We start from the raw sequence: 8,492 nt of genomic DNA on the forward strand, positions 1-8,492 counted from the left end.
AACTGCCCTCTGGTCAGCTGTGCGGGTGGGGGCAGGAAGCTGAGGCACGGGGGTGGGGGGGACATCAGCTCCACGGCCGGCCACTCCTCGTGCATGAACTCACTGAATGCTGCCGACAGCACCCACCCCCCCAACCCCACCCCACCCCCGCCCACGGTAAGGACTTTTATTATCCCAGTTTTATGGAGGAGGAGATTGAAGCACAGAGACATTAAGGAACTTGCCCAGGATCACACAGCTGGAGAGTGGCAGAGCTAAGTCAAACCCCAGCCGTGCGATTGGAGCCTGGGACCCCTATGCTGTACCAGCCTCAAAGGGGCCTGCCAGGTTCTGGCACAGGGCAGGCCCCAGCCCCCTGGCTGGAAGGTGTGGAAGCAACACAGGAGCCCCCATATCAGCACAGGGCCGAGCATGTTACCAACCAGGACCCCGGCCTGTCCTCCATCCAACGTGGGGGTCCCCCCCGACTTTGCTCCCCTCAGAGTCACAGACTGGAAAGCAAATTCCTTCCATCCCAAAACTACACCTCCTCTGACAAACAGAATGCTGTTTATCTATTTAATTATTCGATCACATTCTTCTGTCTCCAAGGAATTTCGGCAATCAAGTCCTTCCCTACGAGATCTCCGGCAGAGGGCTTTCCTGGCCAACCTCACCTATGGAGTCTCTAGCTTCTGGCACAGACGAAAAGAAAGTTTCATTAGCTTTTACTTCTCCTGACATAATTGGCCAGCTTAGTATGGATGCTGATGTCACGTCTAATTAGCAGCAGCCTCTGTCCTCCTGGTCGTGGTACCCCGTCTGGCTTGTTTGCGTGGATGGAGCGGTTTCACAGGGAGCATCTTTACGAACTAGCCCTCCCATGGAGATGTTCTAATTATCGTTCAAGGAAACAAGCTTTCTGATGTTGTGCAGACAGTTCAGCAACATCTTCCCAACAGGGCTGATAATTGTAACACCCTTTTGGTGCAAGATGGGCATTTCTGAAAGTGACAACACTACATCCTAGGGAACTGGAAATTTGGAACGCAGCTCTGCTGCCCTCTGTCCTGGACCCCTCGCCGTTCTCGGCCGTCGTTGGGTTCTTCACGGGCTCTAAGGCTGTTTGTTTGCGTTGGGATGAATTTTGCCAAGCAGCAGAAATTCTGATTGAACCGCTGGTGCAATCATCATGCCCCCGAGCACCACTTCTTGCCAGGAAATCAAACCCAGCAGAAAGCGAATCGGTTCAGTACCTAAAGGATTAGAGCAGGTACAAATAATAATTGATTCTGATAAATTTCACGATGTGCTTTTGTTTCAGAAGGAGAAAGAGTAGGGGAATAATTTGATCTCCCCAGTGGCAAGATTCCACTGAGCGCTGGAGAAGTAAAGATTTTCAACAAAATTAATTACAGCCTGGAAACGTCTGTCTGGCAACAAAGCATGTTAGCCAGCCCCAGGAAATCTGTAAGAGAGAAGCCATGCACCGTCAGAGGACCAAAGGGCGCATTCCAAGTTTTCTTAATTGCTGTAATGTCATTGCCTTTTCAACTCTCGTCTTTGCCCCCTGCCCCTCCGTAGCCCATCCCCGCCGTCATTTTCTGTACCTCCTCTCCCTCTCCCTGTCCAAATTTTTTGTTGAAGCTCCTGGTGCTCCTGTTTCCCTTAAATAAATCTGCCTACGTTTTCAAGCACTTTTGGGGGCTCAGACGACCCCCCCCCAGTCCCCTCGGCCACAGCTGACCAAGCAGGACCTGGCTTTGCCTGCAGCTCCCTCTTAGCCTACGCTGTCCCCTCCCCTCTGGTTCCAGTGGCTCCAATTCCCGCAGCTGAGACCGGTGTGCCCCCAGTTACCCACTTTGTATTCCAGCCCCCCTGCTCCTACACGGCCTTTCCCTCATTCATTGCACGAATTCTTGGCCACACTCTCTGTTCCGGATACCTGCCTCATGGTTCATTGTCATTGAAATCATCTACCAATCTTCTGGCGACCCATCCCTCTTTTATGGAAAACTCTGGGACCTTTTTTTTTTTTTTAATATTTTATTTATTTATTTGTCAGAGAGAGAGAGAGGGAGAGAGAGTGAGCGAGCACAGGCAGAGAGAGTGGCAGGCAGAGGCAGAGGGAGAAGCAGGCTCCCCGCCAAGCAAGAAGCCCGATATGGGACTTGATCCCAGGCCACTGGGGATCATGACCCGAGCTGAAGGCAGCCACTCAACCAACTGAGCCACCCAGGCGTCTGGGACCTTATTAATAGGGCTTCCTGTCCACCCCAAGTGTGACCTTCATCCAGGGTGACTTCGTGGCCCAGTGAACCACCCACCTGCCACTAGCACCTGTCACTTACCCTGTATAGCATCCACTGCCCCTTCTGATTTTACTTGGTGGGGTCTCCTCTCCCCTACTCTAGATTATGTTGTTCAGGTGGGGTTAGTCCCAGTCCTGAGCTTTGCCCATGATGGTAGCAGGAGCACCACGGTTCTGGTGCCAGGGCACTAGACAATGCCACACGACCCAGATCAGATCACAGAGATATAATCCCAGGACTCCCGCTGGAATTACTGGGAGGAGAGGCTCTTTCTGCTGGAGGCTTCACCTGTAACAGAACCTACCAGCAATGAAACATCATAAAGGAGCCCAGAGCAGAGTAACACAGGGACGGGTAGAGAGAACAAGAAAGAAGACCGAAGAAACCAAAAATGAGCTCCTGGATCCAGCCATGCCTGAAACCAACTGATGCCTGGGGCCAGTCAGTGCCTGGCTGCTCAGTTAAATGAGCCAGCAGCTCCCTTCTTTGCTTAAGTCTGTTTCCTGTCGTTTACAAACCAAAAGAGACCTGATTAAGATACCACCCCACACGCAGACCTCAACTCCCTTTGCCTTCTCCATTCTAACTCTGCAGCTTATTCCCATAAACCGGAGCTGGAGGCTGAAGGCTGGGATTATAACCATTGCAAGGGAGTAACGTATCCTGACCAGTCAGAAGGCAGCGCAGACTCATAGGAGAGTTACCAGGACTTCAGGATGAACCTGTCTGGGAGGACGAGCCAGCGGTGCCTGGATGCACATTGGCTTGGCAATGCTCAATTAATTCTGTGAATATTTACCGATGGCCCACTACTCTCCCAGGCCCACGTTCAGGTCCAGGCTATACCAGAGGAAAAGTAAGATGGAATCCCAGCCCTGAATGTCTGTTACGTCAAGTCCACTGGCTTGGATGTCTGACCAAAACCCTCATGTCTTGCAGCAGTTGCCGAAGAGCCTCCCCGTCCTACTCAAGCATTAAAAAAAGATAAAAGTCCGCAGGTCCTTTAATTACGCCACAAGGTTGCCGGTCAGGTGGTCTTTGCTCTGCCAAATACAATAGGCACTCTTATATTTCTCAAAATCTACGCCATTTACAGCTTTGAACCGTTGCCCTGGTTCATAATAAGCTATTTGATAGCACAATAGTATTCCTCCTTATTTACCCCTTCCATCTGGGGACAGCTGGATGGATTAGGCTGGCGGTTGAGTTTCAAGAGATGTCTAGGGACGAAATGGAAAACCTCAGCATTGTGCTATGGACTGAATGCCTGTATCTTCCCCAAATTCACATGCTGGGAGCTCCAACATGCAAGGTGGTGGCCTGGGGAGGTGGGGCCTTTGGTAGGTGATCAAGTCATCTGTGAACCAGTAAGAAGAGCACCCTCACCAGGAGACCAACCACGCTGGTATCCCGATCTTGGACTTCCAACATCCAGAACTCTAAGGAACTAAATTTGTTGTCTGAGTCATTGACTCCATGGTATTTTCTATGGCAGCCCAAGCTGACCAGTATATACTGTGATTAAAAAAAAAATTATTGATTTGAATCCCAAAAATGTTATATCGAGAGAATTAGCCTTGCACAAAGGAGTATGTGTTGTGCATACACTTTATTATTCCATGGGTATGGAATTGGAGAACAGGCAAAAACGAATCTAGAAGGCAGAATAATATTGCAACAACAGTTGCCTCTGGGGGTGGGGCCAGGAATTGATTGGGTTGGGGCAGGAGAGAATTTTCTGTGGATAATGATGTTCCCTGTCTTGATAGGGCTTTAGATCACACAGGTGTGTGCATCTGTCACAGCTCAGGGAATGTACAGTCAAGATCTGGGCACTGCCCTGCATGTAGATCGTACACCAAAAGAGGTAAAGACTGCACACAGGCATTGGGCTCGGGTTAATGGTTGGCATGCCGAAGTATTTAGGGGTGAAGTATATGAAGTAGGTAATGCCCGAAATTCACTTTGAAATGTAACAAAAATAAGATGTGTCAGTGGGCGGCGGGTAAAGGAATGGATGGGTGGGCAGCGGGGTGATAGGAAAGACAGCGAAACGTTAGTGGTAGAATCGAGGTGGTGGGGAGGTTTCCAACCTTTCGTTATATTTGAAATTTGTCATTTAAAAATATTACGAAGTGTTGCGTCGGTGGCTCAGTCGGTTAAGCATCTGCCTTCAGCTCAGGTCATGATCCCGGGGTCCCCTGCTCAGTGGAGAGACTATTTCTCCCTCTCCCTCTGCCCCTCGCTCTCACTTGTGCCCTCTCTCTCTGTCTCTCAAATAAATAAATTTTTAAAAATAAAAATATTGGGGAAAAGATAACAGAATGCAACAATCACTTTTACCCTAGTTAAGAAACTTACCAGCTATCGGTAGATATGTGCAGAGCGGCGGCTCTGTCCTCTGAACTTGGCATTCAGATCTTACTTCGTTTTCCCTAGAATGCCACGCACTCGTTGTTTTGTACTCTGGGTACAGGGGTAGAAACAAGGCTTTAGATGAAAATGGGTCCAGAATCTACAGATGGCATATGTCAGAGCAAGTATCGAAACCCCAAAGTCCAGAGTTGTCCCCACTCTGCCCTCCTGCCGTGGACAGCGCTGGGAACTGCTGCACTGAAATTGTACCAGCTGGCTCGCTGTCTTAGCTTGAGCTGCTGGAACCATAGGCTAGGGGACTAAACCAACGATTTATTTCTGATGTTTCCGGAGGTCAGGAAGTCCATGGTTGAGGGGCTGTCAGATCTGGTATCCAGTGAGGGTCCCCTTCCTGGTTGGCAGTCAGCCGTCTGCTGGTGTCTCTCATGGCAGAGAATGGAGAGAGGAAGCAAGATTTCTCCTGTCCCTTTATGAGGGCACTAGTCCCGTTCATGAGGGCTCCAACCTCGTGACCTCCTCACCTCCTAGTTTACACGTTGAGAAGATCACTCTGGCTCAGTTTGGAGTTCGTTTTGGAGGGGAGCCCACATGCCTACGGGGCCGCCCCTCTGGTGTGTTGGGACCATGGTCCTAACTTTGGCAGAGGATGAGGGCTTGGACTGAGGCGGTGACAGCAGCAGGTGACAGAAACGTGGTGAGCCAGGTTAAGAGTTGTATGTCACCAGTTCTTAGGACGCCATCAAAATAGTTTATTTCACAAATAGGAAACAGGTCAGGAGGTGATGGGGCTTGTTCAAGGTAATTCAATACTAGGAAAAAGCAGAAGGCAGGAGAACTGAGTTGTGGTCTGGGTTGTGGTCTGAATGATAAAGGAGACCAGAGTGGGGGCACCTGGTTGGCTCAGTTGGTTAAGCGTCCGACTCTTGGTATCGGCTCAGGTCATGATCTCAGGGTCGTGGGATCGAGCCCTCCATTAGGCTCCACCTGAAAATCTGCTTGAGGTTCTCTCCCTCTCCCCCACCCCTCATTCATGCACTCTCTCTCCACCACCTTCTAAAATAAGTAAGTAAAATCTTTAAAAAAAAAAAAAAAAAAGCTAGGGGCGCCTGGGGTGGCTCAGTGGGTTGAAGCCTCTGCCTTCAGCTCGGGTCATGATCCTGGGGTCCTGGGATCGAGCCCTGCGTCGGGCTCTCTGCTCTCCGGGGAGCCTGCTTCCTCCTCTCTCTCTGCCTACTTGTGATCTCTGTCTGTCAAATAAATAAATAAAATAAAAATCTAAAAAAAAAAAAAAAAAAACCAGAGAGGAAAGGAAAAGAAAATGATGATTCGAATATCAGGCTAAGATAAAAGTCACATCAAAAACACACAAGTGTTCAAACAAGATCAAAAGGTTACTGGTAAGTTGAAGAATAGATAGTGTAATTACAAAGCTGTCTGAAATGCCAGCCAGGGTCAGCCCCATGACCCATCCCTCCAGGCCTGCCGGGATGCTAGGCGGGGGCGGGGGGGGGGGCTCTAGGAAAGCTGCCAGGCTTCCTGACCCTCAGCCTCTGCTCCACACCCCTTCCCCCGCGGCAGAACCTGCGGATTCCTCTCCAAGACAACCACAGGCCTGTTGACAGCCTGTCCCACCTCTGCAGTCACGTGGTGAAAGGTTATTTCCAGCATCCCACTCTTAGCCGCACATTAAGCCGAAGGGGTCCTTCCCTTTTCCGTTGGTAATGACCCCTTGCCTCTAAAGAGGTGGCTTTTCGATGTTTTTCTTGAGAAAAAGAGAAGGTGACTCACATCTCAGAAGCCTGAAATCATTAATTTCAGGGCATGTAGATATGGGTAAGTACTTTCAAGTTAATCCCTCTAATCAATAGTCTCTGCCTTTATCAGGAAAGGAGCAGGTGGTAGGAGGTTTTAGAAGGAACACAGAGATTGGAGAGAAATATTTCCATTGCATCCTGGGTTAGGCAGATCATTTAGTGGGTACTAAATTCTACTGAGGTTTAGGGAAGAATATGTAATTCTAGAATGTTAAAGCTAGAAAGACCCTCTAGGAAAATCAAGCGTACCCACGACCCACCATCACTGTCCTATCACACCCACCCCAGACATCAGTAATCAATCACACCACTACTGCCCTCTGAAATGCCCCCCAGGGACATGCCCCAGGCCCTCACTGTCCATCTTGGTTGTCACCCTAGGTCTGCATTGTCTTATGTAGCAAAATTTAGAATTAAATTAAAATACAGCTCAGTCACACTTGCCACATGTCAGGCACTCCATAGCAACACGTGATCCGTGGCTACCCTATTGGACGGCACAGAATACAGCCTTTCAATCACTGTGGAAAGTTCCACCAGACAACACTCCCTAGATCGCTGTTTCCCAAACGTCGGGCATTCAAGTGTCTGGGTGGCACGGTCCGTTAAGTGACCTACTGTTGGTTTCAGCCCCGGTCATGAGATTGAGCCCCACGTCGGGCTCTCCGTTCAGCAGGGAGTCTGCCTCTCCTCCCCCTCTGCCCTCCACCCCACGCTCTCGCGCTCTCTCTTAAATACATAATAAAGAGAAATTTAATATGGGAATTGTGCGTTACCAACTGAAATGGAAAGCCGGCATTGCTTCCATGAGAGAGGAGGTAACAGTAGATACAGCTACTCTGAAAGCCAAACAATGTAACTACACAGTGCACAGATACTGTTGCTTCCAGAATGTCCTGGCCCCAAAGACCAGCCTATGGCAATGACTTGCTAGGGTTTCACCAGTATCAGTGTTCACTGTGAGGCCCTTCCTCCCAGTCCTCTTGCTTGTAGGGGAGGTCCCATGGCGGTTTGGGCCGAGAGAAAGTGGGAAGCAGCAACCCATGGCATTTCTCCGCGCAGCTCTGAAACCCTCGAGCCCTCCTCCTCCCCTCGTGCTGCCCTGCTTCCTCTGCCTGTCCGCTGCGGTAAGATCCCTCTGCGGGCAGGGGTGTAAGGAAGAGGCTTGGGGTTTGATGGTGCCAGTGGGCTGGACGGAGGTCAGGGGCCTGAATGACTGGGTGGAACAAAGAAGAAGCAAGAAACAAGCCCATATTGAGCTAAGACAGTAAGATTTTTTTTTCTCTTCTTTCTCTTTTTTACTAAGTGTTCATTTAAATTCCAGTGCAGTTAACATACAGTGTAACATTAGTGTCAGGTGTACAATATGGTGACTTGTCACTTGCTGACGATCTGCCCGGTCCTCAGGACAACAGGTGCACTCCCCCTTCTTCCCATCACCCCTTTCCTCCATCCCCCACCCCCCTCCCCTCTGGTGACCATCAGTGTGTTCTCTACACTTTAGAGTCTCTTTCGTGGTATTTCTCTCCCTTTTTCCTTGGCTCACTTGTTTTGTCTCTAATATTCCACATAGGAGTGAGATCATATGGTGTTTGCCTTTCTCTGACTTATTTCGCTTAGCGTTATACCCTCTAGCTCCAACCCTGTTGTTGCAAATGTCAAGATGGCATCATTTTTTATGACTAATATTCCATTGTACATATACGCCACCTCTTCTTTACCCATTCATCTAGCCATGATGCTTGGGCTGCTTCCGTGTCTTGGCTACTGTAAGCAATGCTGTTAGAAACATAGGGGCGCATGTATCCCTCTGAATGAGAGTTTTCGTATTTTGGGGGGGCAAATACCCAGTAGTCTGGTTGCTAGGTCTTACGGTAGTTCTATTATTAACATTTCGAGGCACCTCCATACTGTTCTCCAGAGTGGCTGCACCGGTCGGTATGCCCACCCACAGTGCACGAGGGCTCCCCTTTCCCCGCATCTTCGCCAACCCCTGTTGTTTCCCAAGTTG

Source organism: Martes martes (genome assembly GCF_963455335.1).
Source record: "Martes martes genome assembly, chromosome: 18".
Lineage (NCBI taxonomy): Eukaryota > Metazoa > Chordata > Mammalia > Carnivora > Mustelidae > Martes > Martes martes.